General features: G+C 37.9%; 1 protein-coding gene across 5 annotated transcripts in view; it reads left to right on the top strand.

The window, feature by feature from the left end:
• The first annotated feature begins 281 nt into the window (after positions 1 to 281).
• LOC137985025 (galanin receptor type 1-like) overlaps positions 282 to 10,886 on the top strand; it is a 79,237-nt gene continuing 68,632 nt past the window's right edge. The window contains exon 1 of one of the 5 annotated variants that reach the window (XM_068832442.1): positions 282 to 299. The gene's annotated coding sequence lies outside the window, so the exon portion shown is untranslated. Of the gene's footprint in view, positions 300 to 527; positions 650 to 5,043; positions 5,323 to 8,611 lie in introns of those variants that run through there. The other 4 variants (XM_068832437.1, XM_068832441.1, XM_068832439.1 and 1 more) reach the window with 4 other exon arrangements.

Raw genomic sequence — 10,886 nt, 5'->3', positions numbered from 1 at the left:
ATTTTGTGACTGAAAATTGTATGTTTGAAAATACAGGATATAAAAGCAAACTTACATTTGGACTTTCATTTGTTACGTTTGATGTACAAAGGACATTTGACACAGCCGCCTTCCGGTCATTTGGCATATTTACCAGAGAGCGAGCCAGCAGCTTACAAAGCACTCTTGTTTGCTTATATTTTTTTTTGTGTATGTTAAATTAATGTTAACCCTCAAGTTTTTCTACAATGTCGTTTGTGATATGATGCCTGTTTCAATTGTAAACTGATATTTTAAGGTAAACGGATCCTTAAAATGAGGTAAGTTGTTAATTTTTCTGTCAATTTCTAGGAGAGAAAGCCTTCTTAATGACCAGCTAGGATGACAATCCTGAATTTTTTGGCAGGTTTGAATAAAGATCCCGCATATTCATAAATTTACGACATTAAATGAACAATGGTCCAATCACGGAACAGCTAGCTCTTTAGCAAATCTCAAGGGAGATTAAAGGGTGTCTAAAAACAGGTGCTAGCATATCAAGCATATAAGTTCAGACTCGATGTGTCTATACGTCCTCCATGCATCATTTAGGATACGAGAAGAACTTAGCTCGAGAATCGTGTTGGCAATCAACAGTGACAACGTAGATAAGGAAGTACATAACGAGAATGTGAGTATATAATTTTCAGTCTTCGCTTCAGTTCGAATTACATTAATCACATAAATACTTGAAGAAAATGTTTTTTGTTATCTTCGGTGTCACATCTATTCCACAGTTTCTTTGTAGCCTTTTGTGGCATGAAATAATCTGAATTAACTTGTATCAATTATTTAGTTTCGCAGTATAACTTGGCAGCATTTTCGATAAAAAAAAGTGCCTCTGTAATTTATAATTCTTGCTGCTGAAATAAAAACTTAACGAAATAAAAATGTATTTGTCCTTGCACGACTTTAATTTGTATCCTCAACAGACGCCGGTATACGTGGGAAACTGAAACTACTAAATAGAAAAAAAAAAAAAAACAGCATTTGGCAAATATAAAATAATGATTTTTGTTGTTGCTAAAACTGAACACAGGTAATTCTTTCTGCGGGGAAAACAACAAAATCGTAGTTTCCTGCTGGGATTTGATTGCGGTTTCTTGGATTCATTTTCGACGTACAATTATTAAAATTCTTCAGTTATTGATGTGCACAAACCAATACAGCGTTTATTGTCCCGTTAAAGAATTGTTGCACTTTGTATAGCAGGGTGTATGAACTTTACCTTGTGAAGACTCAAACGCCGCGAAACAATAGGTTTTATGTATCGTATACATACATTTTCGCACATTTCTTTTTTGCACCCTGGAAAACAACATCGTTAAATTAATTACCATATTTATGGTGTATTCTTCCTGTGTATTTTCATTAAGGACGTTCGTAAAAAGGAACGGTGGAGGTTACTCTGCCGGCCCAGTAAGTAAAACGTGGCCAATGTGGGATAATCGCAAAATTGTTTCGTTCATCTTTAACGGCGACGTTTTTCGTTTGTGGTTGCTGTTGTGAATGACTGAAACGTTCCCGCAGATGAACAGTGGTTTCCGCCGCGTCTTGACTTTGCTTCGGGGGCAATAATTCTTCAATCAACAGTTAAGTACGTTAACCTTTTTTTTGGTTGATGGAGAGTACATGTACATAAAATATACAAAAATCGAGAAGGCATCTAAGGAAATGTGGTTATTGGACGTTAAACTAATCGCTTACTAACCGAGCGCCAGGGCCGTAGGCGCGTTTTTGAGGTGCGGACGGCAACCGGGAGAGAAATGTTTGCGTGCCAGGACAGTGATGGCTCCTAGTTTTTTATCCTAACCATCTCTAATGGAGAAAAGATACTTAGCGATATAAATGTAGTTGTGTGAGGACAAGTTGAAAGGGAAAACAGCTAACTTCCGGTTGGCGTCCGCGTCTCAACCCCAGTGCGGCCCGAGCAAGCTCGGTTTGTAAGTTGTTTATACATGATGGCACTCTGTTTCTGATAGTAAAATGCACTTCCGGTGCAATCAATCTTTTAAGCTTTTTATCTTTTTAGCTTTTCAATCTTTTTTTATACATGATTGCACTCTGTTTCTGATAGTAAAATGCACTTCCGGTGCAGTCAATCTTTTAAGCTTTTTATCTTTTTAGCTTTTCAATATTTTTATCTTTCAATCTTTTTAGCTTCTTCTGGTAGTTTCACTGTGAAGAATGACAATATTCACAGTTTTTTTTTCGCTGTTTTGGTTGCAAATTATGAATTTGCCGGCTTTGCTCCAAAACAAAAATACACGGTTTCCACGGAAATGGTCCGTACTGCAAAATCCCGACCGAGAAAGAACCAATCAGAGCGTTCACGTTTGCTATTTTTCTCAGCTGGGTTAACATAGGACAAATTTCACTTTTGATTTCAATTCTTTCTCTTTCTTCGTATTATGAACAATTTTCTTTTGAAGACTAATTTACCGTTAATCCTCTATTAAGCCCCCCTCTCAAACAACCCCCCCCCCTCTATATTAACCCCCCCTCAACTTATTTTTCGATGAGATGAAAACAGTTGACAAATGTGCTAAAATCGGTCGATGTTTTAGTTTCATGCGTAAAATTTAAGTTCCAAATTCGGTAGCGTTCGTCGTTTTGTAGAAAGAGAAGATTTTGAGTTCTGATATTTTAAGGCGGTTTCTGAATAGAAACGCAATCGGCATGCTGTCAATCCCTGACCCTTGAAATAAAAATCGGCGCTAGTAAAGGCTACTCGCAGCCTCTTGATAATTGATGTCACAAATAGTTTAAAGTTTCAGCATACTTGAAGACAGTATTTTATGCAAGGGCCAGCTGAACAAAGTAAAAGTGCCGGATCTTGGGAGATCTAACCGGCAAATAATATTTAGACTAATTATAAAAACAAAATAATTATTCAATGCTGGTTGTACGGCTGTGAGGTTTTTTTTCTTTTTGTTTGACGAATTTAATATTTCGTCAGCGGCACGGCCTGACTTATTAATAGTTACTGAAGAAGAAGTCAGGCCGTGCCTGACGAAATATTGGTCAAACAAAAAATATATATATCCTCACAGCCGTACAACCAGCCTTGCATAATTATTTTGTTTTAAGTCTAAACTTTCAGAAGCCTTTTTCAAATGGAAAACTAGTGAAATTTCGGAGTCCAAAAATTCTAGAAATTTCGAAATGCCTCATAGATCCGTGATTTTAAACGGTAATTATTTTTGTTTTAAATAAACGTTCAATTATAAGTTATTCATCCTTTGCTTTCTTACAATTAACAGAATTGCCCGATGTTTCGATATAATGTTCACTTAAAGTTGTACTTTGAATGAAGTTTCGCTGAAGTTAAAACTGAATTCGTAATTTTTTTAAGGTTAATCATCTTTGTTGTAAAATAACGAACAATCCACGATTTGAGGGTGTTGTGTCCTGACGAAATTTTGCCAAATTCAGTGAACTCTGTGGTAAATAGCAAGCAAATCGAGTGAAGCGTACCCGAATAACTACTTAAAAACGGCATTGAAGGAAGTTTGAATTAAGCAGCAAATGCCAAAGCCGAAGGCAGCGATTGGGGTTTTGAAAACAGTCCAGGCTAACAGTTTCATGATATCTGTTGTTTATAACTTCAAATAAGTATGCTCAACATACATTTTTTTGTCATTACCATTTGTCACTAAGTTAGCTTTAATCGACAAGAAGCAGGTTGAAGAAGGAGCGAGTAGGGCGAGTAAGTGGCAAAACTACGCATTGTTTTGACATAACCCCTTTAAAATTTCTATCCTTTGCAACTGGCAATGACACGAGAATACAATATTTGAGGGTAAACTGCAGAATATCCGCTTATTAATGTGAATCAAGTACCTCGGCGTTCACTTGATAAATGTGCAAATTTGACCAGCCTGATCAGAAAGACTTTTGGATGACTTTTTACTCGACGAGTCAGCAATTAAAGCCAGAACACTCAACGTTTCTCTCTTGTGGGAAGGACCAGCCGGATGAAATGCTTTGATATGTCAAAGCTCTGAACTGTTTCAATGAGAACATGCCAATCTCTGCTGATATTAAATTCTGAATTTTCTTGCCAAAATACGCCCCCTCTATCGCCCTTTCTATCCCGGCCAAGATCAACTACACTCCACGCCAGAAGTGAGATCTAAATTATAGAAAGATGCAAACAATTGGGTTTTACAAAGCATGGCGTAGAAACAAATTCAAAACAACTGGAAGCAATTTATATTCCCTGAGTTTCTGGATAAAGCAGACTCTGCGTATGTCAATGTAGCATTCTTATCTTGGGTCTGGACAATTTGTGCTGACGCTACAATATAAACGAAAAATTCGATTTCCTCATTTTCCGGAGGCATTTACTTTGTGTAAGATATGTTATGAGCATTAATACTTACCACGTACCCTCAAAATGAAAAAGATAATGACTTTTTTTACTGTTTGTGATCCTCAACTTCTTGAACGTACCACGCGCATCAGTCAATTTTTAAAAAGACAGAAAAAGGAGATTCCGTGCTTAAGAAATAAGTTGATTGCACAACATTGAATTCAACCCTTAAAAATGTCTTTCTGCGCAAAATCTTGTCAATTCATCTTTCTTCTCCCCGCATTGCCTGTCATAAAACTATTCTTTTCAAAAATATTTGGTCGGAATATTCGGATAATTCAACTCTTGTTGAAGTGTGAAGTTTTCAAAGAATATATTTATTATATATGTATGAACTAGGACATCTTAGAACACCTGTTTGCTGAAAAAAGGTCAGAATTTATTGGAAATTGAGATGTTGATTTAGCAACAACCAAATTCGCGGAATGGTGAATGAAAATCCTTTCTTGGTTTTGTTAATTAATTACTGCTTCTAGTTCAGTTGATAAATGATAGTTGACGATGATTTAAGAAAAACAATTATCTTATTCACTCAGACTCAATTTTCTGCCTATGAGCAGCATGCAAATCCTAGGCAGAGGTTTCCTTGTGGTCGATGCAGACATACTGTTTTGCCACGCAGGAAAGACCGCATGCTTACACTTGGGCAGCGAAGCTGAGGAAAGAGAAAACAAAATAATTAATTTGCATCTGATTTTAGGGTTTTCGTCGGAAATTTAAGTCGACATGATTTTAATATCTTTTCCAACTTTGAAAGGATCGGTTCTCGTTCGCCCGATCATGGCTTGTCTGAGAAGTCTACTAAGACCGTCTTAAGCATCAAGACTGATATTCGTATTGTGAAGAAAGCTATTTATATTTTTTTCGATCTCACTGGCCTTCTTGAATAGCTTGTATGGAATAGCGTGCAGTCGACGATCACATCCAAGGTAATGAATGTCATTGGTATTTCCAGTACGAATGAGAGCATATATAGTAAATAAGTTGTTGTTTTGTTCCACCATGTTTTAATTTTCTTTGATTATCTGCATGAAAGCTTGCACATTTAATCTGATATCAACCAGGCGGGTATCTTTTCATGCAAGGTGCTTGTTCTCAGTAGCCATATTACGGTAAACAATTATCTTTCGTCTCAATCAGCATGCGTCTTTGACATTCTTTTTAATTTGAATTACTTCTTATTTTAAGGTCGGGGCTAAACTATCCAATTCTAGAGATTTGTTAAAAGATGTCCTAAAGTTCAGCGTGTTCTAAAATCTTTGTTTAATTTTGTAAAAGGTTTTGTTTCTTTCTTTTTTTCAAAAAAAAAAAAAATGACTGAATCACACTAAAACTGGGTACCAAATCGTCGACAAGTGCTTTTTGGAGTGCCCCACTACGGGCCCCACTACGGGGCTAAATAGAATGGCTTTCATCATTTTAAGTCCCATAAGGGAGGTAAAAGGGGCTGATTGCGCATGAGGTAAAACGCGGAAATTAGTGTTTTGAATATGTTGCATTGTAATAACAAAGAATTTCTTTACTTGAAAATAAGTGCTATTTCGAGAACGTTAGAGAAGGTTATCTGAGAAATGTCCCTTCGCTATCTCGAACGATTTTCGTGCATGTGATTTTAATTATACCTAGTCGATAGAGCAATCCACCTTTTGATTACTGACCCAGCCATCGGAACACCTTAACGGAGTGGGTGTCTATCTGTCGATACCGAGATATAAACAATGAGATTAGGAACCACTGAATGAAGGAAGCAAGGCCAAGAAGTGATATCATTGTAGATAGCAAGTTACGGTTAATTACAAGATAGTGGAAATTTCCAATATTTCGGCTCCGATTATAGGTGTGTACTGACGTCATAGTTGCGTCATATAACTAGAATACTGATGCCCTCCTCGGGGTTTTGGGAACAGGGGAAGGAAGACAAATATCTTAGGGAACAAGGGATCAAAAGTCTGAGAACAAGTTTGAAAACAATTTCGCGAACAAGGGAACCCTTTGGACCCAGCAGGGAGAGCCTCAATACTAAGTAATCAAAGAAACAGGTTTAACTCTCTGAAAGCCTTAAATTCTTCATTAATGATAGGCTTGAAATTCTTGATTTAGGAGGTTCTGAGCCAAAGCAAAATTGTTTTCCAATTCAGATCGGGGACACCATAAATTCAGAGGCCCATATTTATTGATATGGTTTCTCTTAAAATCTTAACAACAAAGGCAACACCGACAAATAATGAGCCATGAAGTAAGGAAAATGATACCGACGAAGTGATGATGATGATGATGGTGTTGATGACGAAAACTTCACCTGACTTTGAAGACGGTGTACCTTTAAGTTTGAAAGTATTTTTTTTAATGTCGCCGACGCCTATTTTCTTCAATATTTTACGATTTTACGGTCTCAGACTCGTCTTACACACTAGGCGACAAGTCGCAGCGACACGTCTCTGCGACTTGTTGCTCCATGTGTACTACTTGCAAAACAAGTCGCTGCGACACGACGCCTGTCCGGAAGCACACGCAGTGATCTTGTATGAGGGGGAATGTGAACTAGTTTTCTAATTCAATATGGCTGACCATATAACGCTCTGTCATTGGTTCATTTATATTTTGTCGCAGCGACTTGTTGCCGGAAGTGTACACACGATGCCACAACGCTGCTTTCGCTAATTTTGTCGCTGCGATAAGTTGCACGAATTCAAACTGGTTTGAATTCGTGCGACTGATCGCGGCGACAAAATTCTGCCGCAGCGACTATGATTTTCATGAAATTAACCGTGTCACACAAGGCGATTTGTTGCGGCGACTTGTCCCCGCGACGCGTCGAAGCGACTTGTCGCCTAGTGTGTCCCGGCCTTAATCCCAGAGTTGACAGACGCACTTTAATACTTCTCGCCACTTGAAGACTGTCTAATTGTTGAATTCCACTGACGAAAAGAAACCCTATCGATCAACATTTTAACTGAGGGATCTCGTAGGTGTCTGAATATTTGCTTTCGCACAGATCATTTTGTATCTGTCGACATGGAATGCCATTAATGCTCTGCTAATCCGGTTGATGGAAAACAACGAATTTAGGAACAATTTATCTCCTGTTTAATTTGTGCAGGTGGAGTTCGCAAACAAAACAAACACTCCGTCACAGATTCCGAGCACAAATTAAAAAACGTACGTGCAAATTTCTGTGGTCGTGTTCCCGGGTCGTGTTCTGTGCTTGGTTTTGTCAGGCCAACTGGAAAACATGGACTGGACTCTGGACTGGACTTTGGACTGGACTTTGGACTGGGCCCTGGACTGGACTTTATTAAACGAAGTTAATATTTAACCAATAATATAACGATTAACTGTTTCTATTTAACTATTAACCAGCGAGAATGAGAATGAGAATGGATGTCTTTTTCAAAGGGAACATAAACGAAAAATCTAACAATGCTGCCCAGTAACTTTCAATCAAGTCAAGCTACTATTACGTGAACACTGTGACGACGATATATCTCATGGGTGCGCTGTCTAAAGAATATAAGGGTGCGTTCGATTGACCCTATTCCGGAATAAGAATACCCAGTGATGATTTAAAACGGCATGTTTGGCGTTTTGAAGCAACAAGGATAAGAAAGATATGTTTGAAATAGCATTTTAGCAGGTGTTTGACAATTTTGATATGAATCTCCATCAAAACGAAGGATTTTTAACTTCTATTCCACGTATCCTATTCCGGAATACGGTCAATCGAACGCACCCTAAGGAATGTAGTCCAATTCAATATATTCGATATGTTAAGCGCGATCGCTTTGCGCACTATTTCTACAATTGAACCAGATAGAACTGCAAACTAAGCACTTCAGTTGTTTACAGCGGTAAATTAACGTTACAAACCCCGCCACTTATACGCTTTGCTACGATTGCTTTAACGCTGCGAAGTTTGAAGTCATCACGTGACAGTGTTCACGTAATAGTAGCTTGACTTGATTGAAAGTTACTGGGCAGCATTGTTAGATTTTTCGTTTATGATCCCTTTGAAAAAGACATCCATTCTCATTCTCATTCTCGCTGGTTAATAATCAAATAGAAACGGTTAATCGTTATATTATTGGTTAAAGATTAACTTCGTTTAATAAAGTCCAGTCCAGGGTCCAGTCCAGAGTCCAGTCCAAAGTCCAGTCCAGAGTCCAGTCCATGTTTTCCAGTTGGCCGTTTTCTCAAAGAGCCTTTAGGTCGTAGAGGTGTTGAAAAGAATTGATAGAAATAAAGCGGCTTGTCTCCTCACATTTTTGCAACCTCTGTGGGTCGCCCAAGTATGAAAGAATGTCACACTTTAAGTTTCAAATAGCGTATCCGTTCTGTTAAAGAAGTTCAGGAAGTTAAACAGCACAAAAAGACTCCCTCAGCTCTGTCGTCAAGGAGTGAAAGGTTGAAGCCCACAAGGACTCAGTTCTTAGACAAGATTATCGAGCCGCGTGACTGCGGAGCGGCCTTCCAGTGAAAGACGTCGTGGGAGCTAGACTTTGTTCTTGTAAGTTTTTAAGAAGGAACTTAAAGTTCAACTAAACAATGATCATTTTGTTTGAGTCCGAAGAACTTCGGTGTATAGGCGAGAACAAGTGGTCTTCTAATTGGAGACACTTTAAATCATATCAAATCAAAACAATCATCTTTTTGTTGGAGCCTCAAGAAATTGTACAGCTGAGCACTGAGTGCTCTTCTAATTGGGAACAAGGCTTATCAAAGCAAATGTTGGTTTTTCAAAAATTCTCACGATGCAATAAAGGACCGACAAACTCTACCCAGATGTAAAGCCGAGTCATAAACCTTGGACACAGTGCTCTTGGAACTGCTCCAGTGATGCTTTCGAGCAAATTTTGTGATTTCATTTTGTTTTTCTGCTAACCGTGGCATGTGGTGTGCCACTTAAATATTAATCACCGGTGTTTTATTATCACAAACTGAATTATCGGCCATATTAATTGCAGTAAGATTAAAGGACACGTTCTCTTTACTACATTCTACTTGATACGATAAATGCTGATGATTAGCCGAAGTCTGTTCATACAACAGTGTCAACATTGTGAAAACGGAAAAAAAGGTGATTTTACTGTCATTCGAATAATTGGAAAGGGGATATTTCTTAATTGTCTTCTTACAAAGAAGTAAAGATCGAAGGCTAATTCCAAATGGCAGGAAGATACCATTTTGAAGTTTACAAAGCCCTTTGTCAAGTTTAATTCAGAATCTCCAAAGCAAAGCCTAAGGTCAGAGGGGAATTTGAACGCGGCACCGAACCACATTCAAATCCAAAGCCTTCAGTTACTCTTGGGCACGACTCCCTCCTTCAAACAACTTTTGTTTATCTTAGCTTATCTTCGGTGTCATTATTTCAGGGGTAGATTCGGAGATTTCCTGGAGGCTTGAAGTTGGCATCTGCCGGTTTCAACTTTTTACGAAGCCTAAAAGTGTTCCATGTTTTTTAGTGTGTGTGGATAATGTTGGAGGTTCCGGTCTTCAACAAATCACTTTTGCCGTTATAGTCATAAGTAACTAGTCTATTAATTGAAGAGATGATGAGGTTTTCTGTTATGACTGACACGGGCATTCTCGGGAAAAAATGCAAACGTCCTTCATTCTGCTAACACTGGATCGTCAAATAGAGATGTTTAGCTTACTGAATGAATGGAGTATTTCAATCAACATATATTTTTTCCGTGTTACCTATTTATTTCACATTTGCTGCTGATATTGTCAGTTGTTTTTCGATTTTTTAATTCCTTCGTGATGTACTCAGGGGCACCAAAGACCACCAAACAACCGGATGTCTTAAAATTTGCCAGAATTACCTAAAATGGTTTCCACAATCCTTTAAAAGCTCGTTCAGTTGTGAGTTTCTAGCTGCCCTACAAATATTTATCTGTTCGCATGTTCCAGGGGAACTTCAGGTCTATAGAATTTCTAGGTGGCTTTTTCAGTTGATATCCGAAAGTTACAGCAATCATGATGGCTTTGATAAACAGCTCTACATTACTTACTCGTCTTTTTTCCGGCCTTAGTCGAAAACTTTAGGGGACAAAAAGTGGTTCTCAAACAAACTTTGGCGAAAATGATAGAAGTTATAAATCTTTAAATTTTATCCTATTTTCAATAACACAGTTGACTATTACTCAGCTCAGTAAAATTCTAGCATTTCTTCAATCAGGGGCACCCAACGAGAATATAGTTCAAAACCGCTTTAAACATAGTATTGTTAAACGTATTTTAATATTTAAACGGTAGATATAGGCATATTTTTATTCCCTAAAAATTTTTCATCTGTTCGGATTTCCTAGCTGAACGTCTAGTGATCCGAAAATTATAGGGATCAAAGCTTACCTTTTCGAAAATTTCAGCCAGAAAAAAGGCTCCCGAAAATTCTAGGTGACATTTTTAGGGTAAAAATCCGCAGTTAAAAATGGGCAATTATACCATTTTTCAGATGTTCGAAAATCCTAGGAGAGTCAAGCAAGCAAGACAT

The sequence above is a fragment of the Montipora foliosa genome, chromosome 14 (assembly GCF_036669935.1).
Source record: "Montipora foliosa isolate CH-2021 chromosome 14, ASM3666993v2, whole genome shotgun sequence".
Lineage (NCBI taxonomy): Eukaryota > Metazoa > Cnidaria > Anthozoa > Scleractinia > Acroporidae > Montipora > Montipora foliosa.
The sequence above is the reverse complement of the archived record's forward strand: the minus strand, read 5'-3'. Positions and strand labels throughout refer to the sequence as shown.